The sequence below is a fragment of the Rhamphochromis longiceps genome, linkage group LG10 (assembly GCF_057381845.1).
Source record: "Rhamphochromis longiceps isolate RC_006_pf linkage group LG10, R_longiceps_female_GT1.1, whole genome shotgun sequence".
Lineage (NCBI taxonomy): Eukaryota > Metazoa > Chordata > Actinopteri > Cichliformes > Cichlidae > Rhamphochromis > Rhamphochromis longiceps.
This window is the reverse complement of record NC_140566.1, coordinates 8,847,335-8,872,372: the sequence shown is the minus strand read 5'-3', so window position 1 is coordinate 8,872,372 and position 25,038 is coordinate 8,847,335. Positions and strand designations below refer to the sequence as shown.

At 41.3% G+C, this 25,038-nt stretch overlaps 1 protein-coding gene across 5 annotated transcripts in view; it reads right to left on the bottom strand.

Annotated features, from left to right (window-relative positions):
- Window positions 1–25,038, bottom strand: part of srrm3 (serine/arginine repetitive matrix 3) — a 145,205-nt gene extending 120,167 nt beyond the window's left edge. For 3 of the 5 annotated variants that reach the window (XR_014913515.1, XM_085420027.1, XM_085420031.1), the window contains exons 1-2: window positions 24,862–25,038; window positions 23,199–23,313 (exon numbers count right to left, since the gene is read on the bottom strand). The gene's annotated coding sequence lies outside the window, so the exon portion shown is untranslated. The remainder of the gene's footprint in view (window positions 1–23,198; window positions 23,314–24,861) is intronic. The other 2 variants (XM_085420029.1, XM_085420028.1) reach the window with 2 other exon arrangements.

Here is a 25,038-nt window from a genome sequence, read left to right as displayed (position 1 = left end):
CATTCAAAGGCTTTATGGCTTTAATACCCGGTGGGCTGGTCTGTAGTGAAAATGCCCAATTTTTTGTCCCAGTCCAGCCCTGCAGGTTAATACTGGCAGTGTCACCATGCCAGCTGACTGTATTTCATCATCAGCCAGTGTTGTTCTTTATACATCAATATTACCAAAGTTTACCATAAGGCAGCATATAAAGTATTTGCTTACTTTCAGGTGTTATTCAAATGTTAGTCTTTTTATTTGTTTCCACACTTTTTTCCTGTTTCAAAATCAAACCCCAGTTTGTGAGAAGATATCTTCTTTTTTTAATAGGCATTGGTTTTGCATTGGCATTAGCTAAATTGCCAATTGTATGTTAAAATGTTCGTATTTTAATATTAAAAAATGTTTTTGCCCAAAACATATGTGCACTACATGTCAGTAAAAATACTATGCAAATATTGATGTCCTTGACTGCTGAATAAACACTGACTGATTGTATCTCTTGTACTTTATCAACGCAGTATCTAAAAACTTTGCACCGTAGTGGTTAAAATCTCATTCTAATAAGAGTTAAAAGCGCATTCGGTTATTAGGTTTATAGGGTTATTGAATTATGGTTAACGGTTGGTAGAATTGTTTTTAACATTATCTGACAATTACATCTGCCACCCTTCTCCAAATCTGTGCCCCTACCTGGCCCCCCCAACAAAAATTTTCTAGACACGCCACTGCAAATACAGGCCATTTACCATTTACATATCTCTCTAAGTGTTGAACATTAACAAATAAAACAACTGTAAAGATGGAGACACATGTTGTGACAAACTGCATAGAAAGAGTCTGTATGCTTACTGATATTTGTTAAACTTCTCTAAAAGCTGCATTTTAAATTACCTCCCACTTAAAAAAAAACTGTTACTGCTTATGCCTGCTGCTCTTCTGTAGCACTAGCTAGATGCTGAAACACCGACAGCAATTTTACATCTTCACCATGAATGCATCGCAAGGATGAGAGGAAAAAAGGATGCGCTGAGGGTCTAAGTGTAAGGATAGACCCTCAATGCCATCACAAAATATGAACTCATTCGGCACTAAGCATTAATTTGTCTATCAAATTTTATTATTGAGTAACTGAACGTGCTCAAACATGGTTTACCACTTTAACCCCTGTGTGTAGATAAAAAATAAATAAATAGTGACCAGGTTTCATTAAGTAGCCTGTAATCCGAGTTATGAAAGCAATCAAAAAGAAAAGCTGCTGGGAAGTAGCTCTGAATAATACACACACTCCCATGCAGACCTTTCTGTTAAACAGGCTATTTATTATTTACAAGAGCCATTTGCTTATAAGTCTGACTACAGATGATCATTCAGTCTCACACACACACAACTATGTATTTTCCACTGCATGCATATATGCACACACATTTTAAAAAAATTATTAGTCCTTTATTTAGCCAGGTAAAAAAATCTTATTGAGATTAAAAATCTAATTTCCAAGAGAGACCTGGCATCATGGCAACAAAAGTCAAAATACATGTACCACATAAGTACATAACATGTAAAACAAATACAATATCCCGTACAAACATGTGGAAATTATACAATAACAGATCAATTGAGAGCGACATTGAAAACAATCACACTGAGTAAAAGAGTTATTCTCTCGTTCCTTTAAGATGGACTTAAACTCCCCCATGGTAACCAATTCTGATCATTTCAGTTCTGCAGGAAGTAGGGGCAGCATATTTAAAAGCCTTTTTCCCTAATTCTGTTCTGATTTTTGGGACAATCATTTGTATGATATTGTGAGAATGTATTGGTTGTGGTTTTTACACATATAAACACATAAATAAGAGGGAACCAGCCCAAGGAGAGATTTATAGATAAAGACCAACCAATGGGAAAGTCGCCCGGCAGACTCCCCCGGCACAACATCGCCTGCCGGTGTTCCAGATCTACTGGCGTTTAGATCTACTGGCGTTTAGATCTACTGGCGTTTAGATCTACTGGCATTTAGATCAACTGGCGTTGGTCGAACAGATGTGTGGTAGTCTTGCGTTTCAGGAGCTGCTACTGACAAACCAGCAAAAAAAATGGCAAATGTGTCACCTGTGACACTTGTGAGGTTATCGCAGACACACTCCGTCAGTCTTGATGCTGTTGAACAACAAAATTTATAAAAATGTGGCGAGTTTACCTGGTGATATCCTCATGCGCGACGCGATCGCGAAAACAGCAAACAATTAACACCACGCCAATGTTGTTCACAGGACAGCAAGAGTAAACGATCGGGAGACTCTAGTCGTCATTATCGTTCCCCTCGCACGGTTTATTTCTCCAATTTCAGCGTTTTTGCTTCACAACTAAAGCGAGCAGTTTACTTTGTGTGCACTAACATGGACTCGAGTCAACCAGCGCCACCTCTGGCCAAGTGCCACAGCCTACAGCCAGATCAACTTGTGACACACATCTGCACCACATTTGAATTCGTTTCATGCACAATACATTTGTATCTTTCAATTTTGTCTGTTTGTGCGTCATGCAAATAAACCTTTGAAATGAATGAAATGACACTAATATTTCACTAGTTTTGTAACATCACATGTCGTTAGCGTAGTCTGTCTGTGTCTTTTCTCTGCGAACAAACATTTTAGAGTTGGTTGTTATATACAGTCTGTATAAGTGTGGTTAATCTAATAAACATTTGTAAGGAGATGGCAGTTACTGTGAATGTACAGCAGTTACACAGTGATTAGTAATAAACAGTCAGACAATGACCCTGACAATCTCATTCAGTCTTGCAGATTGAATGCACCTTCTGTGGAAAGTGGTACCACATGGTGTGTGTGGACTTCCCCTGTGCAGAAGGCGACTACAAATGTTGTGCATGCTAAATAAACAGAAAAAAGTGATCCCTGTTGTCTTTGCTTACTGATTGTTTTCAGTGTTGACAATCCACATTGCTGCCATTGCATCTTTCAACATGTTTGTGGGTAGATTTGGATGTACCAGGGGTAAGTGCAGCCACTCAGCCTCTACTCAATGTGATCATAGCAGCAGGTGTAGATGTGTCACAAGTTAATCTAGTAGTAGGCTATGGTACTTGGCCACAGGTGGCAGCAGTGGACTGACCTCCATTTGAAACTGCTCCAGCTGCTGTGTGATAGTGGATCTGCTACAAATTGCCTATATTGGCTGGAAATATTAATTTCCGGAGAAAAGACACAGGCAGACTCTGCTTACAGGATGTGATGTGACAACACTAATGAAACATTGATGTGTCATATTTGTCCAAGGTGTATTTCATTGTTATGGGAAAAGAGAATATTAAAATCATGATGACCAATTGGAGTGGTGATTTCTATGACTTTAATAATTTAATAATTTGGAATTTTGTACAAATGTAGGCCAATAAGGAATATATGATATCATTTCATTCTTTTCAAAGGTTTATTTGCATGACGCACAAACAGACACAATTGAAAGGTACAAATGTGTTGTGCATGACACGAGTTCAAACGTGCTGCAGATGTGTGTCACAAGTTGATCTGGCTGTAGGCTGTGGCACTTGGCCAGAGGTGGCGCTGGTTGACTCGACTCCATGTTAGTGCACAAAGTAAACTGCTCGCTTTAGTTGTGGAGCAAAAACGCTGAAACTGGAGAAATAAAACGTGCGAGGGGAACGATAACGACGACTTGAGTCTCCCGATCGTTTACTCTTGCTGTCCGGTGAACAACATCGGCGTGGTGTTAATTGTTTGCTGTTTTCGCGATCGCGTCAGGATATCACCAGGTTAACTTGCCACATTTTTAAACATTTTGTTGTTCAACAGCATCAAGACTGACGGAGTGTGTTTGCGATAACCTCACAAGTGTCACAGATGACACATTTGGCGTTTTTTGCTGGTTTGTCAGTAGCAGCTACTGAAACGCAAGACTGCCACACATCTGTTCGACCAACGCCAGTTGATCTAAACGCCAGTAGATCTGGAACACCGGCCCCACGTGGACGAACAGCTTTACCGCGACCCTGGCACCACTCCATGGCTGTATTGACCGCACACCAGATAAGAATCTGCTACACTATTCTCTTCACTCACACTCTCTTGTATTAACTTTTGCTTAACTATGTAATTTCAGTTTGCTAATTTAGTATAACGTCACCGTCACTCTCCGCCAATGCTTTAATTGGAATGTTTCCGTTTTTATTTCTTTTTCCCTCTCTCTCTCTTGTCGCGCACCTTGCTCTTTGGTTTATTTGCTTCTCTTTTCTATCACTATGTCGATCACTGTTTACCTATCCATCCACAAGCGACACTGTCTATTTCTACATGCTTACTCTGCACGATCATGCACACACATGCGTTTAAAGGGAACACATTTACAACAGCCACACAGTGCACACAGATATAGGACACTCACACACGTTTGCTCATATTAGTTATTATGCACACACATAGTCAGACCTATGGAGCTTCTCGCCGCGCATTTTCTTCTCTTTACTTACAAAAAAAAATAAAAAAATGATGTGTTTCCATTTTCCTCACCAGTCTAAGCGAGACACACAGCGTACATCATTAGCCACAAACACACAACTATGGGCATGCTAAGATTTGTCACATGGAATGTGCATGGAGCTGGCTCTAGGGAAAAAAGGTTAGAAATACTTAACCAACTTAAAAAAATTACAGGCAGACGTTGTTTTATTACAAGAAACCCACATGCCTGTCACAGGTTTGAATAACTTAAAACACCTGAGTTTCCTAATGTGTTCTCAGCCTGTTATAATTCTAGACAAAGGAGTAGCAATTCTAATACATAAAAATATTAATTTCACAGTACTCGATACAGTTATAGATCATGGTTTTTTTAGTACACTCTCCAAACACCTAGATTGCACAATTGTTCTTGGGGGAGACCTCAAACTGGGACTAAATGAAGAAATGGATAGGCTCAATACAGCAGGAACTCAGTGTAACTGGCAGTCCACAAATATAATCAAACAGTATATGAGCGACTTTGGTCTTTGCAATGCATGGCGCTCCCTTCACCCCAACAGTAAGGAATATTCTTTCTTCTCACATGTCAATCACTCCTACTCTCGTCTGGATTATTTTCTGGTCAGCAGCTCATTGCTGAGTAACATTACAGACGCTGAGATTCATCCTATAGCTGTCAGCAATCATGCTCCTGTATCTTTAACACTAACACAGATGAATAATACTACACCAAGAAAAAACTGGAGATTTAATACATCACTGCTCAAAGACGAAGAGTTTATCAAATACTTTAAAAAAGAATGGACTCTATATTTAGGCTTCAATGACATTCCTGGAACATCAGCATCTGTCCTCTGGGAAGCAGGGAAAGCCGTGATGAGAGGTAAAATAATCTCTTTCTCATCACATAAGAAGAAAGAAGAAAACAAAAAAATTCAGGAACTAGAGAAAAACATCAGATCCTTAGAAAAAGCCTATGTGTCACACCAAGATCAAGAAATATTAAACAAAATACGCAAGACAAAACTAGAATTAAATGAAATTCTTAATAAAAAGACTAAATTCTTAGTACAAAGACTTCGCCTGCAAAATTATGAACACGGTAACAAATCCGGACAACTTCTTGCTAACCAGTTAAAAATCAATAAAGAAAAAACAACTATATGTGCTGTTAAAGATTTATCTGGGAATACAATATATGATCCTAAAAAAATAAACAAAATTTTTAGGGATTTCTATGAAACTTTATATACACCACAAATAAACCCATCTAAAAAAGAAATTGATCAATTTCTCGACAACATAACTCTTCCAAAATTCGCCACTGACGCCAGGTGAACTCCAGGAAGCTCTGATAAGTATACCCAATAATAAGGCTCCAGGTCCAGACGGTTTTCCAACAGATTTTTACAAAGAATTCTGGACAATTCTGGCACCAGTTTTTCACAGGATGTTGCAGGAAATCAAAGAAAATGGTAGACTACCACCAAATATGAACTCTGCAAATATCAGTCTCTTACAAAAACCAGGCAAAGACCCTGTATTTCCTTCAAGCTATCGTCCAATATCCCTTATTAATGTAGCCTTTAAAATAATCTGCAAAGCTCTCCGAAAGAGATTAGAGAAACTAACCCCCCTTTTAATTCATCCTGACCAAACTGGTTTTATAAAAGGTAGGCACTCATCAACAAATACACGTAGATTACTTAATTTAATAGACTACTCATGCAGTAAAAACATTGAAACCATAATATTTTCTTTAGATGCAGAAAAAGCATTTGACAGAGTTAACTGGAAATCTCTATTTGCAACTTTACACAAATTTGGTTTTGGACCCTCTTTCATAAACTGGTTAAAAATATTATATAACTCCCCAACAGCTTGTGTCAGAACAAATGACCAAACATCCTCCAGCTTCTCTCTTCTGAGGGGCACGAGACAGGGATGCCCACTCTCCCCTTCACTGTTTGCAATTTTTATTGAGCCACTAGCAGCAGCAATTAGACAGGCTACAACAATTAAGGGCATAAAATGTAAGAATATAGAACATAAAATCAGCCTTTATGCAGATGATGTGTTACTTTTTCTCCAAAACTCAAAAACATATATCTCTGGGGTAATTGCATTGATAAATTCTTTCTCAAGTGTCTCAGATTATTCAATTAACTCATTCACTGCCATTGACGTCTATAGCCGTCAATGGCAGTGAATGAGTCAATGGGTTTAACTCATTCACTGCCAATGGCTGGCAGTGAATGAGTTAACTGGTTAACAGTTCTTCCGATTAATTGCTCCTTCCATAATTCTTCTCCTTCCCCACTGCAATGTGGAAATATAAAATATTTAGGTATTAATTTCTCTCCTAAACTTTCAGAATTAACTAAATTAAACCACATCCCGCTTTTAAAGACAGTAGAAGGCGACCTGGCTAGATGGAAATCTTTACCCATATCACTCATGGGAAGGGTCGCTGCTATAAAAATGATGGTCTTGCCAAAAATAAACTATTTATTTTCAATGATCCCAAATAAGCCATCACAAGATTGGTTCAGATCTCTAGACTCGTATATTTCTAAATTCCTTTGGAAAGATAAACCCCCACGTATCAGCTTAAAAACACTACAAAGGACCAAGGATAAAGGAGGATTTGATCTGCCTAACTTTAATCACTATTTTTTAGCCAACAGGCTTCAGTTCATCTCTAGATGGTTTAAACACACCCTCTTAGATGAACCTTGGATAGATGTAGAACAGGCACTATGTAATAACCTAGAAATTTCAGACCTACCATTTATAAGCTCAAACATCAAACGACATGAATGCTTTAAAAGCATCAATATTAGCTCTTCTCTTACAGCATGGTGGGAGTTTCTAAAAAATGACAGAGTCTTCATTAATCCCATGTAAACGTACACCTATCTGGAACAATCCGGACATATTACAAAACAATAACATGATAAACTTTCCACATTGGAGTTGCAAAGGAATTAAATACTTGGAACATATATTGGAAGGAACAGACTTTATTTCGTTTGACAGACTAGTTACACAATATGGGATCAACAAGAAACGATTTTTGGAATATCAACAAATTAAATCCATAGTAAAAAGGAAATTTAATCCCAGTGAAGCTGAATTACAAACACGACCAAGTGTGGTACAATTTTTTTAGTCTAAACCCCCCCCCCCCAATTATTGTCTAAAATATACAGAACACTTTCTAAAATAGATAATAATAATAATAATAATAAACTTTATTTATAAAGCACACTTAAAAACCAAGGGTATGCCAAGGTGCTTAACAAGTAAAATAGAGTATAGGAGGAGGATAATAGAAATAGGACCAAAGCAAGTACTAAATATGCAAGCAGATAACTGTCACTAATACATAGGAAAGCAACAGGTACAGAGCAAACAAGAATTTAAATGAGCATAAAAGTGCATGATATAAAATCATAAAAGAAATATTAACTAGAGGGAAAGGCAAGATTGAATAAGTGGGTTTTTAATCGTGATTTGAACAGTGCAATGGAATCAGATGCGCGGAGGTCGAGAGGAAGGGTATTCCACAGTACCGGGGCAGCCAGAGCAAACGCACGGTCACCCCGGGACTTCAGTCGAGATCTGGGTTGGGTCAGAAGTAGTTGAGTGGCAGAGTATGTGGTTTGAGAAGTTCACTAAGATAACTTGGCGCTAATTTATTAATAGTTTTGAAAGTAAGGAGTAATATTTTAAATTGAATACGGTACTTTATGGGCAGCCAATGCAGGCTAGCTAGGACAGGGGTAATATGGCAAAATTTCCTGGTACCAGTCAAAAGGCGGGCTGCTGCATTTTGGACTGTTTGCAGTTTAAGAAGAAGAGAAGAGGGAAGACCATAGTACAAGGAGTTACAATAATCCAACCTGGAGGTCACAAAAGCGTGAATAAGCTTCTCCAGGTCCTCATGCGGAATATAATGCCTAGCCTTAGAGATAAGGCGCAGTTGGTGGAAGCTAGATCTCACTACAGCAGACACTTGCTTATCGAGTTTGAGCGAGCTATCCAGCAGTACACCCAAGTTACTGACATAGTCACAAGAAAAACTAGCAAAGGAACCCAGGGCAGCACAGAGTTGGGCACGAGGGATTTTACTGTTGAACACCACAATCTCAGTCTTCTTATCATTTAAAACGAGGGAATTACTCAGGAACCATTCTTTGACCTCCCGCATGCATTCTTGAAAGTAGTGCAGGGACACAGCAAGGTCGTCAGTAAGTTCAAAATAGATCTGTATGTCATCGGCATAACAGTGGAAGGCGATATTGTATTTTTCAAAGATTGCGCCTAGAGGGAGCAAATACAATGAGAAGAGAATAGGGCCTAAAACTGATCCTTGAGGCACACCACAACAGACCGGAGCGGAGGAAGAGGAGAAGGTGCCTAAGTGAACTGATAAGGATCTATCAGCGAGGTATGATTTAAACCAGTCGAGGGCAGTGCCTCTAATACCCACAGTGTGCTCAAGTCTTAGTAATAAAATGTTATGGTCTACCATATCAAAGGCCGAAGAGAGGTCCAGTAAAACTAGGACCATAGAGCGTCCAGTATCAGTGATTACAAGAATATCATTAAGAACTCTAACCAACGCTGTTTCAGTGCTATGCAATGGCTTAAAGGCAGATTGAAATTTCTCAGCAATATTGTTCGTGTCCAAGTACGCCTGGAGTTGGGAGAGAACTAGTCTCTCCAGGATCTTGGACAAGAACGAAAGCTTAGAGATCGGTCTATAGTTTGAAAGGTCATAACAGTCAGATGAATGAATATCCCTTCCTATCCGGTTGTTCAGTCTGACGTCACTAGCCGTGTCTGGACCTAAACTCCGCTGCAGGTCCATATATCAAACGATCACTATGGCATTACTGAGAGTTGAAAAACTGTCTAAAGTCTTTCATCTTTAATAAAATGATCAGCGTTCTGCTCTACCAGGTTCAACAATTGAGTTTAACATCCAGGCATCCATGAAAACGGAATTTATGACATTTAACGGAGTTAGAAGTTAGCAGGGAGTTAGCTCGCTAGCTTCTATCTAAATACAATATAGCATGTCCTGACTGCGGGGTTTTGGAAACAAATTAAAACGTACAGCTCTGTTATCACTTCCAGCATAAATGAAGACAGAAAACTAAAACGCAGTGACGTTTGTAGGGTTACTGAAGTTGGGCTAGCTGGTATATAATGATGTGCTACGTGACCGCTAGCGACACAGCTATGTTAGCATAATATAAACAAGCTAAGTTTTTTCCACTCGATAAAAGTTAACGTGAGTGTTCTCGGTGGTCAGGAACAAATGTAATCGCATGGCAGGATGCTGTAAAAGGACCAAACTTCAGCCAGGAGAACAACTGAGATAATCCATCCATAATACGAGGTTAGTCATCCCATGCTGCATGGGATGGGCTGTAGTTACATCCTAAGGTTTTAAAAACTGATCTTAAATAAATGATTAGCAGTAATAAAAGCCGAGGGAGGTCAACAGTGATCACTGACTGTTTTAGGAGCTTTTTGAGATCAAATAGAAGAAAATACATAACATTAAACATGTTAACAACACAAAAGCCATATTAAACGCAGACTACTTTAGGCCCGGAAGTAGGATTCGTCGTGTCATCACTGAACAACCGGATTGCAAAATGGGAAGCAGATTTATCAATCAACTTAGACCCAAACCTTTGGTCTCAGATGTGCTTAAAAACCTTTCAATGGATAAGAAATCCCAGTTTGCAATTAATACAATACAAAATATTACACAGAGTGCACTATACTGGTCATAGGATGTTCACGATGGGCTACATGCCTTCCAACAACTGCTCACACTGCACAGCAAATACACCGGACAATTACATCCATGCTCTTTGGTTCTGTCCACCAGTTCAGAAATTTTGGCGTGAGATATGTGAAGACTTATCAAAGTGTCTGAAATGTAACATTCCAGCCTCCCCTTTAGTATGCTTGCTGGGCAACTTGGATGAGGTCACTGCAGAAATAAACACAGCCCATGTTGTTTTTACGGCCCTATGCATTGCCAAGAAAATGGTCCTCATTAACTGGAAAAATAAAAATAATCTTAATTCTAACCAATATAGAAACCATTTAATTGATACAACATCTGCCATCACATTTGATCAATCCCTTTGGGCTCCTTTCATCGGCTTCATCACCTAGTGGGGGTGGGGGGTCATGGTTTGGTCCTGCCTTCGCTATTGTGGTTGATTTGGGGGTAGGGACGGCCTTAGGGCGTCTGGGGAGTCCCTAGGGACGTTTCCCTAGAGGGCCTAACCTGGGGGATGTGGCCATGACCTGGTTAGGAACTCTGGGGGCTCTTAGATGGTGTTTTCCTTGTGGCTGCGTACAGCGGAGATGGGGGAGGGTCTGTGCTGGCGGACGTTGGTTACTGGCCTGGTAGCCTGGCTGCCCCTGGGAGGGTCCGGGACGGGCGTGGCGGCTTGGGGGTGTGGGGGTGCTCCGCCCCCCGGTCTGGGGTGCTGGCTGGGCCTTGGGGGCTCTGGTCCTGGCTGTTGTGTCGCCGGAGCAGTGGGCGGGTGGGTGCAGGGGGGCTCAGCCCCAGTGCAGGGGACCTCTGGTGCATCGGCCCAACTAGGGGGCTCTCTAACTGGTGGGGAGGTTGTTATATCTTTGCAGGTGGTCTCCTCAATACAGGAGCTCACTCTGCAGGTGGGGGGAGAGATATAGGAGCGGTGGAGAGTGAACTCAAACTGGGTGTCTATTGTCTTGTGTAGTTTGGGAGATGATTGGATGATGGGGTGGGTGCAGTTTTCTCTGGGGTGGAGTCGGGTGGGCTGCCCCGGACTCTGTGGGGCTGGGCGGTGCTGCTGCTGCGGGCCCCGGTCCGGATGGGCCTGGGCCCCCTTGCCCTGGTGGGTTCCGGAGTGTGGGGGTGCCTACTGGGGTCAGTGGGGGAGCTGGCCCCAGGGAGGGGCCGCTTGCCCCTCCCTTTCTTCCCTCCCCATCCTCAGCTGCCTCCCTATTCCCGCTCTACCACACCCAACCACACACGCAGGGCTTGGGGTGCAGGTATGTCACCAGAGTGCAGGAGAGGCACTCCCCCTCTGTCCCCTTCTGGCCGCCTGTGCCTCAATTTTATTCTGCAACCTAGACATCCACATTACTCACACTCTCACATAACACATACATATAGGGCCTTGGGGGTGGGCACGTTTTACAGCATCCAGAGGATGGTCGGTGTACTCCAACCCACCTCTGGCGCTGGTGCCCTACCCTCAATTTTAAATGCATTTAGGCACTAAGGGTTTTCGGGAGGAGCCGTGCTGCTCTCTGAGAGGAAGCAAGTACCATGCTGTCCTGAGTTTTAAATGCACTTTAGAACAGCACACAGCAACACTACATATGAGCGGGCGTAGGGAGGTTTGAGGTCTTCACTCACCCAGGTTCTGTTAGCCGTCAGGGCTGGGGGGCTGGGAGGAGGTGCTGGCCGTCAGACTGGGGTCTGGGATGCGGGGCCTCCCTGCTACTGCAGATAAGGAGGTGATCCGCTTGCCTCCACCCCAGAGAGAAGGGTTACATCTCCTGGGTCTAGGTGCGGCTTGCCCCTCTGAGGGCGGGGGTACCTGGACCTGGGATATAGAGTATGTTTGGGGAGTGCGACTGTCTGTGCAGTGTCTATTTGTGTCTGTCTACACTAGGGCTGCCACAAACGATTATTTTGATAGTCGACTAGTCACCGATTATTTTTGTGATTAGTTGACTAATCAGATCATCATCCATTGGAGTAAAACGTACAGCTTATTGCACCAGCAGCATCTGCTCTTATATAACTATCATTAGCTTACAGCTTTAAGTGTTTAAGGTATGTGCTAACTAAAAATAAAGACAAGATGATAGTTTATTAAATTTGAATGAAATTTGCAGATTGTCTCGGTGAAGTTTAATAAACTCCTTGCTATCTAAAATATAACAGGACACCGGAGTAAATTCTCGAGCATCTCACACTTCTGATAATCAGCTGTCTGCTTGACATTTATTCAGCTGTGTAAAAACTATAACTTTAATCTCAGCCAAACCGATTTACTCAGGAACAAATAAAATACTAAAAAAAAAAGCCAAACAATAAAATTTTAAGTTATCTAAGTGACTTATATATCATGTTTAACCTGAGTAGCAAAAGACGGCGGTGGGTTTGAAAACGATTTGCCGGAGTCCGGTGTTCTCACGGCTCTAGTGAGCCTAGCCCCCGGCTAGCTATTGAGCTAGTGGGTAACAGACGTCTCCGAAAACGTCGGAGCGCTTTTGAAAGTATGTGGTGTCTTGATAAACTGAGCAGATATTTGAGGTTTACACAGCTACATTCTCGCCTGAAAATATGTTAAACTTTTATTTTGTGACCCAGAAAGAATAATAAGAGTAATATTAAAACTAACTAGCTGCCGCCATTGTTGGAAACTGAGCTGGGCTGCGCTATGAATTCTGGGACACAGCTTCTTCTTCTTTGGGGTTTAACGGCAGCTGGTATCCTTGTACATGCAGTGCTGCCATCTTCTGTTTCAGTCCGTTATTACACTCTTAAATCCTACTACTTATTCCTGCGTCTTTTGTGATCTTACAAAGCTTCAAACGACGCGTCGACTATTAAATCAGTCGTTGACGATTTTGATAGTCGACGTAATCGTGACTATTCGACTAATCGTGGCAGCCCTAGTCTACACGTTGGGTGAGTGCCGAGTATTTGGTTGTGCATATGGATTGGGAATGCACGTTTGTGTCCGCGTGTGCCTGTTCGTCTGTGTCTATATGTCAGGTTGGGTCTTAGACTCAACCTCTCAGGCCCTCTAAAGTACGGAGGCCTAACTCCCCTCACCACACTCCCTGCCGGTGGCTGATGCCCTCAGACGTTGGTGTGTTGGTGGTCCTTGTCGTCTGGGGCTGGGCGCTCATGTATGTACCGGCTCACTCCTGGTGGCCGATTGGCGGGGCCGGGCGCCTGTGGCCCGGCTGGGCTCCTTCCGGGGGGGTGGGATGCCCTCTGGCCTCTGGGCCTGAAGCTCGGTCCTCTCTGGCACAGCTGGCTGCCGGCAGAGCCCGCGGGCACGCCACTGCAACCCCCTCTGGCCTCTGCTCCGTAACTGCGGGGTGACCTCTGTTTGGGGCTCTACTCAGCTCTTCCCAGGAGGGTGGCACGGTCCCCCCCCCCTTTGGTGGTCCTCCTTGGGTCCTTGTACTCTGGGGCCTCTGGATATCTGGGGCCTGGATCTCCTCCATACCTGCTTCATACCCTGGTGGACGGGGCTATGGCTCCCCACACTCCCTAGCAGATCGTTACATGGAGAAACCTTTGGAATACAAGCATGCTGATCCACACAGGTATGCACACAGGTGTTCACAGACGCGGACTACACCTTCTTGGCTGCTGCCTCAAAGCACATTGTGCGCTGTCTATCTTGCGTGCTGCACAATATCGTTTAATATTTAGTATCTACTGTTATCTACTGCTAGCTAGTTTATTGTGATGGTGCTGTTTTTTTATTATGTTGCTCTTTGTTGTTTGCTTTCTCTTCTGTTTTTTTTTCTCCATACAGGTGATTCAGGTGTTTTGTTTGTTTTTTTTCTTTCTTCCCCCCTTTCTCACCGTCTCTTCTCCCCTTTGGTTTTCTTTCTCTCCCTCTTTCTTTCATTCTTTCTCCCTGTCCTATCCCCCAGTCATGTCTCTCCCGTTTGTAGCAACCGAAAATAAAATAAATTCATAATTATAATAAAGGTCAATCAAATGGACCAATATGGCAAGGCCATGATGATCCACTTGGTAAAATAAATCCGCTTGGCATCTTTCTTGGCCTTAAGACAACAATTCTGATGGCTAAAGATCCAAAAGGGACACAAAAAAAAATAAAATCTAATTCCCAAGAGAGACCTGGCATCATGGCAACAAAAGTCAAAATACATGTACCACATAAGTACATAACATTTAAAACAAATACAATATCCCGTACAAACATGTGAAAACTATACAATAACAGATCAATTGAGAGCGACATTGAAAACAATCACACTGAGTAAAAGAGTTATTCTCTTGTTCCTTTAAGATGGACTTAAACTCCCCCATGGTAACCAATTCTGATCATTTCAGTTCTGCAGGAAGCAGGGGCAGCATATTTAAAAGCCTTTTTCCCTAATTCTGTTCTGATTTTTGGGACAATCATTTGTATGATATTGTGAGAATGTATTGGTTGTGGTTTTTACACATATAAACACATAAATAAGAGGGAACCAGCCCAAGGAGAGATTTATAGATAAAGACCAACCAATGGGAAAGTCTGCATATATACAAAGATGGACATTTACCAGCAGCATACAAAGAACAATGATGTTCATGATTTCCATAGCTAGTAATAAAATGTAAAGCACAATGGTAGACAGTATCCAACCTCTTTAGGTAGTGCGCAGGTGCGGGTGCAGGTGCAAGTGTTTTCTCACTTGGAGGGAGAAACAGGATTGATTTCTAAAAAAAGTTACTTAGTTTTAGTCTTACCTTAGACACATACACACAGTTTCACATAATCAAAGAGTGATTCACCCCTCCCCCATTACAGCTATATAGACGAGTATTCTTATGAGCTGCAGTGAATATGCAGTTAACACACACCACTATGACCAGCTCTAAACTGAGCTGGGGCTCATTTTACACTGAGGTCAATCTACTATTCACTTCTAACAGTGTACACCAGCTATAAGCCAAGGATAAAGGAAACACAGTTTTTTTAGGTGTGACCTGCTCTAAATAGCGAAAGCAGCACGGTGACTGCAGCAAGCAGCATCAATATGAATTCCCAGTATGCTCTGAACGAAAAGATAGGAAAGGTCAGAGCCTGCATTCATCTTTTCAGTACAGTTTTTGCTCGCAGCATCACCTTTTCCTGCTTTTATTCCTCCATGTCCTTGGCCTTTTTCTTGTCTCTCTGGGGTAAATAAATGGAAGTCTGCCACGCTGTGCAGCTCAGCGCTGATGACATTTTGTTATCCGCTGCGGTCTGCTGCTTTCACTCACAGTAAACCACTGTCACTCATTGCACACGCTCATAATGCTGTTTCTCCAGAGCAATTAAACTCGTGTTTATTAAAAAGGCCTGTACACGATGCAAATAATTATTACCAGGATACAATATTATGTAAATAAACTATATGAACCACAAGCTGGGTCTAGTGGGGGGTTTATTAGTTTACCCTTGTAAATACTGATTTTTAATGGGTGAGACACAGAGGTTAGCAATTTGCCAAACGAGCCATTATTGAGGCTCTGTCTCATTTCCTCAAGTGATGGCTTCTCCCTGAGTCATCATCTTATCTTTGCCCGATCCTCTCCACCGATTTACCCACTCAGGATTATGACAGCACTGGATGGGCTGCTGAGAGGATAATTTCTCCCACTCGCACTTATGTGTTATCTACATTATCTATCACAGAGGTTGGGTTTAGTGAGCCTGCTAAGGAACACTAAGAAATACAAACAATTACATGCTGTCACTGCATGGGCTGTGTGCAGTAAAGCATCATCATCAACAGCATATTTACAGTGTGTGTGTGTGTTTTGAATTGGGTGACATGTAGCAGAGCTAAATAGCTGAGGTGTAGCTTTGGTGTGCTAATTTACATGTTCAAAGTTCAGTCAATATTTTTCACGCATCGGAGGATAACTAGGAAATCTTTCTTTGTCATCTACACTATGCATACGCTGTGCAAGAAATAGTGAGTTTGTAAAATAGTAATAGTAAAAAAAATCATAATAAAAAGAATCTGAAATGAATCTGATCTACAATAATAAAATAATAGAGTGTACTTTTCTTTGTATGTGTAGTTTGTGTTTAGTGAAGACAATAAGAAGGTTTGGTGTGTGTGTGTGTGTGTGTGTGTGTGTGTGTGTGTGTGTGTGTGTGTGTGTGCGTGTGTGTGTGTGTGTGTTCTCTGGAGTCAGCATGGCAGATGGTTTTGTGTGGAGGGTGTGCTGGGAGAGCAGCAGCTGCTCTCACTGCGCCTCTTTCCATTCTTCTCACCATCACCCCCACCCACACACACAAACACACACATAAACACATACAGTGCTCCTGAAAAATACACCAGGATCACCTGACGGAACTAGACACTGATCCCCTCCATTATTCATCGGCTGACTGAGTGCAGCTACATGACCACCCTAATATGCTGTAAATTCCTAACACAGTGTCCCCTGGCTTTACTCGCTTTCTAACTGAGTTCTGGTTTTGCACTCGCCTCTGCAACACAGTTCTAGTTTGTCATACAAAGAGCGCCATGTGGACAATGACATCATTCTCAAATTACGAAAGGAATAAAGGGCTCAGCGACGAGCAGAGCGAGTGCAGAAATAAAAATTAAGCATTTTTAACTACTCTCCCATCCCAGTGCCCATCTTTTGTGTCAGGCTCTCCCCCCTCACTTCTCTCCCCTTCACCTCTCCTCTGAGAAGGAACTTCAAAGCAGCTCTGAAGTCAGTGGAATAGAGGAAGGGGATCCCTAGGGGACACACACACACACACACACACACACACACACACACACACACACACACACACACACACACACACACACACACACACACACAGAGTTCACACACAGAGAGCCCAAAGATGGCTAACAAGCAGTCACATAGTGCCCTTTGAACAGTAAGCGTGTGACAGCCTCAAACGGGCCCGAATCGAAAAGAGTGTGGCAATTTTTCACAACCGTATTGACTTCAATAATCCAGTTTCATGTGCCTGTTTTATCACATCTCTCTGTGTCTCTCACACAAATGCTGACATGTACATGCCAGCTCTCAAAATCTGGTGCAAAAGAATCCACTGATTCTTATGGATAATAATCCTGCTAATTTCTAAATTCTAAATTTATTAGTAATACTTCAGATGGAAACTAATAAATAAAACATTCTCTTATTCAGCAGTTATCACTCCGCAAGGGACCAAGTTCATTAGAAATACCCCCCCCCCTCAATTTTCACAGAAAAAAAGAAGCCTGGATTGAATTATTCAGATTCAGATTTTACTCCTTGATCTAAATTTTATCCAGTGTTTTTTTGCTTCTTGATGAGGATGAATCTGGGGCTAAGTTCTCTTTGATCAGGAAGATGAAGCAGGTGTTCTCTTGATCTTCCAAGTGGGAGGCTGACCTCAAACCCGGAGTTACATTGCAGACATACTGATTTTGAATCCAAACCACTGTAAGGAAAACTTAATCACTTCTCAATGTCAATTGTGATTTTAAGAGAACATTACAAGAGAAAGAACTGCAAACTGATGCCGTAAGCCTAACCTCGACATCTTCAGCAATACACAAGAGATTCCCATTCTGATTTTGTTGTCAGTGTGAGTCACACTCTATATCTGCACAAGCCTTCTCCAATATTTGTTGTGGATGCAGTGTGAGCTACCTTAGAGGAAGCAGAATGGAACAAAAATAATACAATCTCCCATAGAGAGTAGCATTGGAAATATACAAAACAAACTGCACATGATCGTACATGGGCTCTGCTGCAACATTGTAAAGAGAAAGAGACAAAATATCAAACGCAAACTCCTGGAAGAATCAGTCACACAGACAGGGAGATAATGTATCTGTTTGGGTGTGTGTGTACTCAGAGGGGGAGGATTAAAAATGGATGTGCTTTTAACGTGGGAAGAGCGGCATGCTATTTTGTCAACCTGAGCGCCGTGGCATAGGCCCTGCTGCGAGGCCAGAGGGCGGGAGAGGGGATTTGCTTACGAGGGAGAATTAATCTCAGGTAACCTTAACAGAAGTGAGGAAGGCATTGCATTCTGCTTACCAGTGGGCTACTGCAGGCTTTCATGATGGCAACAACACACCGCATCAAGTCGATGATAGCCTTTCAAGGACTGCAGCCAGAGTAGCGTATACTGGCTATCGTATCAGATTCTTCTTCAAACACAAGAAGAAGTCAAATGTATAATTTATTTTTCATACAAACTGTTTTGTCTGTATCAACCTGTAAGATTGTGAGTTGCCTGAAAACCCACGCTATCGACTTACCCCATTTCAAGCAGGCACCTATCTACCTGGTGACACCTATCATACTGTAGCCAATACTTGTGCCCTGTGTGGGTATAAACACTATGGAGCTGTGGTAACGTCACTTTTTGGGTATAACAAGACTGATACAATGAGTACAATGGACCAATTTAGGATGTAATGTGAAACTTTGGGTTAAGAGGTTTGGGAATCCTTGTGTGTGTGTGTGTGTGTGTGTGTGTGTGTGTGTGTGTGTGTGTGTGTGTGTGTGTGTGTCTGTGCTCCACACCTTTACACACACAAACAGCAGTCAGTTAAGGGGAGCCACTGATAGCAAATGTAAAGTGGACTGGATTAATCACTATGGAGCACAGTTGGACAGACAGGCTGATGGACACACATATAGAGTTTCTGTAATCATTACACAAATAAAAGGTTTCAGCTTTTCAAGCCTGTCTTCAAACAGTATCCATGCGGCCACGTGAGCATTGTTGCTTGATGTAAGGATTCCGCTTGTGTATGCTGGTCACCATACGAAACCTCCCCTCTTTGCAAGTAGTAATTTACCAACTAGCCTCGTTCTAAGTAAAAGTGGTAAATGGACTGGTTCTTATATAGCGCTTTTCTACTCATCTGAGCACTCAAAGCGCTTTACACACTGCGCTGTGCACTGTGCTGCTCTACTTTAATTAAGTAATCAGAATAAAATTAAACCATTCCAAATTCACGTGCAGATTTTCTGTGTGGCAAAAACTTCTTCCTTCCAGTTTTACATCTCAAATTATGCAGCGTTTACTTCAAGCCATGGCTGTCTGGTACTTTTGTTAGATTTGTGCATTGTCTTAGTTACTCTAAAGAGGGATAATAGCAGGGATTCAATTTGTTACCAGCACTTTATTTGCTTTGTTCACACATCTGTTGCATCTTTACAGCTTGTCATTATGAACACACTAAGGGGAAAATGGAAAGCTCCAGAATAGTGAGAAGGGTCAATACACAGTGAATGAAGATAGTGATGGAATGAAAACCAATGCGGTGTCATGTAATTACACCATTTAAGCCTCTTCTGAGTAATGAGCTGCCTATGATATCTTTGTGATAAGTGGTGATATGGTGGGGGGGTCTAATTTTTCCACCATTTGATCTCCCGCTCATTTCATCACAACTTTACAGATTATGTAAGCTAGCTTCACGTGCTCAGAAGAAAACAGAAGTTTTTTTTAAAGAGGTGTCTTAGCATTCACCATGCCCACATAGTGAGGCAGTGAAAGTGAACTCTTTAGCTACAAATAAGTGGATTCAGATTTAAGACAGTAACTAAGCCTGACAAGGCTTTTAAATAAAACATTAAGCGTTACCACCTGCAGTCACACCGCCAGGCCCTTATCGGCCAACTGAAGTAGGATAAGCAGATTCAAGGAGAATCGGAGAGTGATGTATCGGGCTGATTTTTCCTGCTTCTTCTGACTAAAAATTATTTGCCATGCCTCCAGTTGTGCTTTAAGTCTCTTTATAAATATCATCAGATGACTGCGTGAGACAAAGTCTGGTTGTTTTGCTTCAATGCTACTTACCCTACCCTGTTTCTACTCTCAGAGTTTTGGCTCTTTGGGAGATTGATTGATTGATTGATTGATTGATTGATTGATTGATTGATTGATTGATTGATTGATTGATTGATTGATTGATTGGTAATTTCTTTCAAACATGTAAACCAGGGGTGCTCAATACGTCGATCGCGATCGACCAGTCGATCGCAAAGGTAGTATTGGTAGATCGCATGGCATTAAAAAAATAGATGCCAGCCTATCATCCATCCCGTCACTTGATTGATACAGGGAAGCCAGTCAGATGACATCAGATTTTTTTCTGACGCTTAGGTCGCTGCGCATGCGCAAACAGCGGCGCGAAGTGTAGTAAAACTGACAAGCTAGTCAGCGAGTTAACTCCAATTTTTAGCTCTCGGTTTTTTCTCTTAAACCTGGCCGTCAGCAGCTACTGTCCGGACTATGCATCCCTGGCTGATTCAATTCAGTGCAAGTCATCAGAGTAAACTCAGGTAATGACAAAAAATTTACATAGTTAATTGTGTTGTGAAATATTGGATATTGCGGTTATGCATGTATATACATTGTAGATATAAAGAATCCTCAATATATTTATAAATAAGTATATGTTTTGGATTTTTGTAGTGGGTAGATCATTTTGACTTGGTCATTTTATAAGTAGCTCACATGCGGAAAAAGTGTGAGCACCCCTGATGTAAACAATATACAGGTACATTTAGAAAAGAAAATAAGAGAGAGAAAAAAAATACTACACAAAAAAATGAATACATTTCAATATAGCTGCCGTTCTGATTAATTTGCATGTTGAAACCCATATGGAAAAGATATATATAAATCTTATAAGGTTTTTATCTGTCTTATATGAAACTTGTATGAAAAGCATACAAGAGTGAAAACACATATAAGATCCCTTGAAAAATTATACAATGAAACTTGTATGTTTTGTATACTTACTAAAAAAATATATGAAAGTAATGAGAAAGTGGCCACTTTCATGAGTAAATCATGTGAGCCTTATATGATTTATATATGATTTACAATAACAAAATAACGCTGAAAACCGATAAAAACCCTGAAAACTATACATTTCACACCTGAGCCTCAACTCTCGCGGCCTGGTACCAAACGACTCACGGACCGGTACCGGTCCGAGGCCCGGGGGTTGGGGACCGCTGCCTTAAATTATAGCTTCCTTCTTTAAAAAAAAAAACATACTCTGAATATTACCTGGCAGTTCTTTATTTTTTGCTTTGAATAGAATTTGTGCTGTTTGGAATTTCACTAGATCGTCAATTTTCAATATTTCAGACTGCAAAAATAGTGAGTTTGTATATTCCCTATAACCTGCATTGTGGATGATTCGAATTGCTTTTTTTTTGAAGAGTAAAAAGTGAATGTAATGTGGTTTTATAGTTATTGCCCCAGACCTCTGCATAATAGCTTAAGTATGGTGAAACCAGTGAACAGTAGAGAATATGAAGTGATGTCCTGTCTAATACCTGTTTTGCCTTGTTTAGTACTGCAATGCTTCATGATACTTTGGAATGAATATATCTTACGTGAGCTCTCCAGTTAAGTTTTTCATCTATTATTACCCCCAAAAATTTATTTTCACTGACTGAATTATTCAAATTTAATGATAATTTGTTTTTATCAAGCCAGAACTTCACTTTACTTATTTCATTAGTCATATCCTCCCAAAAACTCTGCAGATCATCACCAGAGCAAAAAATGTTTGTATCATCCACAAAGAGAACCATTTTTAATACTTTGGACATTTTACAGATGTCGTTAATGTACAAGTTGAAGAATTTTGGACCCAAAACTGACCCTTGGGGTACACCACAAGCAATGTCCATACATAAGGAGCAACCACCATTTAATTTCACAAACTGCTTCCTATCACTTAAATAACTCCGGACCCAATCTAAAACTACCGCTCTGACACCATAACGTTACAGTTTTCTTATTAATATATCATGATCTATTGTGTCAAATACCTTTGTCAAGTCTATGAATAACCCAGCCACATATTGCTTTTTGTCTATGGAATTTGTGATGTATTCTATTGAATCTAATAGTGCCAATGATGTTGATCTGCTTGATCTGAATCCGTACTGACTCTCGGTGAGTAGTTTATGCTTATCTATAAATTTTTCCAGTCGGTTTTTAAACAGTTTTTCAAGAATTTTTGAGAATTGAGGTAGTAAAGAGACAGGCCTGTAGTTTGTGAAATAGTGTTTGTTGCCAGATTTGTAGAGAGGTATAACTTTTGCTATTTTCATTCTATCTGGAAATTGACCAGTTTGAAATGATAAATTACAGATGTATGTAAACGGTTTTATAATAGCCTCAATGACTCTTTTAACCACTATCATATCAATATCATTACAATCCAAAGATTTCTGATTTTTACATTTTTTGACAATTTCAAAAACTTCATTTTCATCAACGGCTGTGAGAAACATAGAATATGGATTTCTATCAATCAGTGTGTCCGATTTTTCCTGTGCTTTCCCAGGATAAGTGATTGTTCTGGCTAAATTTGGTCCAGCAGTTACAAAGAATTCATTGAGACTATTTGCCACAACATCCATATTGTATTCTTCATGGTCATTACAAATGAAATACTTGGGATAGTTCAGTATTTCCCATAATCTTTTAATATTATTTCTGTTTGCTTCACATAGTATTCCTTTTTACTCAATCTAAGTATATTAGGAGAGCAGAAAGAGGAGGAGGAATCAGGACAGCAGCAGGCATGTGTGTGTGTGTGTGTGTGTCTCCATGAGAGGAGAGTGCAGGGAGGCATGAAGCGGCATGTGGCGATGAGGGACAGTGAGGAGAACCACTGAGATGCTGCAGAGTGGTTGTGGTGCTGGCGGAGAGAGGGTAGGTGGGGACGATGGCGGTGGGGTATCACTGCTCATCTAGGATCAATGTGAATGCAGAGCAAGCAGGAGACAGATGCTTTGTGGAGCCAGAGGAGCCAGAGAGAGAGACGGCAGGGGAAGATAGAGTGGGAGTGAGTGACATTTCTCTCACACCACTATGAGCATCCACATCCTAATACTAGCTAATCCCTCTATCAGCCTCTTACCTCACCTGGGCCTATCTCACCGATGGCAGCGCTGTGGCAAAATGGAAGCCTCCTGCTTTCAGAGATTCAGTCAGTATTTTCGTTTGGCCAGGCCAGCAAGGCGCCGCTCCAAGTCCTATGTAACAGAGTATCAGGTCAGCACCGCCAATGTCCTGTCACTCACTCGACTCCTGCTGGCTTTTTCTTATTGCCCGATCACGAAGAGAGCACTGATTACTGATTCATGGGGTTTTCATAAGGACTGAGGCAAACAGTGATTTGCTATGTGGTCACGGAGAGCAGAGGGATTTGTGAGTTTTGCCCAGGAGCTGCATATCGCAATATAATTAAGCAGCAGTATGATGGATTGTAGGTTTTTGCCATTAGATCATATTCCTTAATTATTTAATTGTTTGGTTTAGCAAGCACAGAAAGATGTCTGTGACATTTTTCCAAAGCCCAAGGGGACATCTTCAGAGAGATGCTTTTGTCTGACAAGCAGTTGTAAAATATAGAATTTACAACCATTTAAAGCTGGAACCACCAAGTCTTTGGCTCATTTCCAGTGTCACATTATAACATTTCAATTTCATGGATTAAAGAAGCAGGAGGGGGAAATTCCGCAACAGTAACCAGACTATCACAGAAGGGATTTCAGTGAGCGTATATTATGCTGTATTCACTCTGTAATATTTAAACATATATCACTATTATGAAGAAGAACCGTTATGACATTTGCTCCATTACACAGGGGGATTTGACATCACCTGGAAAAGGTGATGAAGCCATCATACATTAAAATGTATGATGATATTCACAATACCGACTTTTATATTATATAAATGCTTTAAAAACATGTTTGTTTTTTTTAATAAAAAAAACAAAAAAAAACAAACAAACACTAATCCCTATGGGATCTGCTTCAACTCTGATTCTTCTCTAGGTCTTTCCTACCACACAGTTCATTTGCACACATATAGCACAGCAATACACGTTAGTTTTACAGTGCTATAGATAGATAGATAGATAGATAGATAGATAGATAGATAGATAGATAGATAGATAGATAGATAGATAGATATCTTTCATAAAGTATTCACAATCACTGATAAGGTGTCCCATAGGAAAGCTTTAAGTATTCACTAGTAAACTATACACGCTTACACATATTTCCTTTAACCCAAATGCACATATGCAACCAGAGCTTGACAGATGAATTTGCTGCTGTGTCAGTCTTGGCTAATTCCGCAAATGAACAGCGGTACACCGGAGGCGGTTTAGCCACATAACACGCCACTTGGTTCACAAAACGGTAGCGGAGATATTAAATGTCCCGCAGCCAGGACAGAGGGGAATAAAAAGGAAACAGCAGCTGGTCACAGGGTAGCAAGCGGGCGGAAATCGACGAGTTATAAAACAGCACCATCTGCAAAGCGAGGAGAGGCTGCCCATACGGTCACCCTACAGCTTTATACCACTGAAGTGTCCCTCTTTGTGTCTAATAAACTCGCAATAAGGCGAATACATGCTGTGCAAACAGGACTGGAAGCTAACGTAAACACAGCCTTAATAAGGTCATGCAGTATTTATGAAGCAGGAAGGGATGGGGAGCGCGTTTTTCTTCTGGGATGCCCGTTATTATCCACCAACTTGATCTTATTTGAGCTTCTTCGAAAACTCTTACCTTTTTTGTAGTCGCTTGACTCGTTGCTGTCGGTGTTTCTGTCGAATATCGCTGGCTAATTTTCAGTATTTTCTGTATCTGGGACTCGGGTTGGCGCTGGTGCTGATGTTAAGCCGTATCTTCAGTCCCACCCGTGTTAGCTAGCCCGCTGCCTCCGCTCGGCTTTGTGGTGCTGAA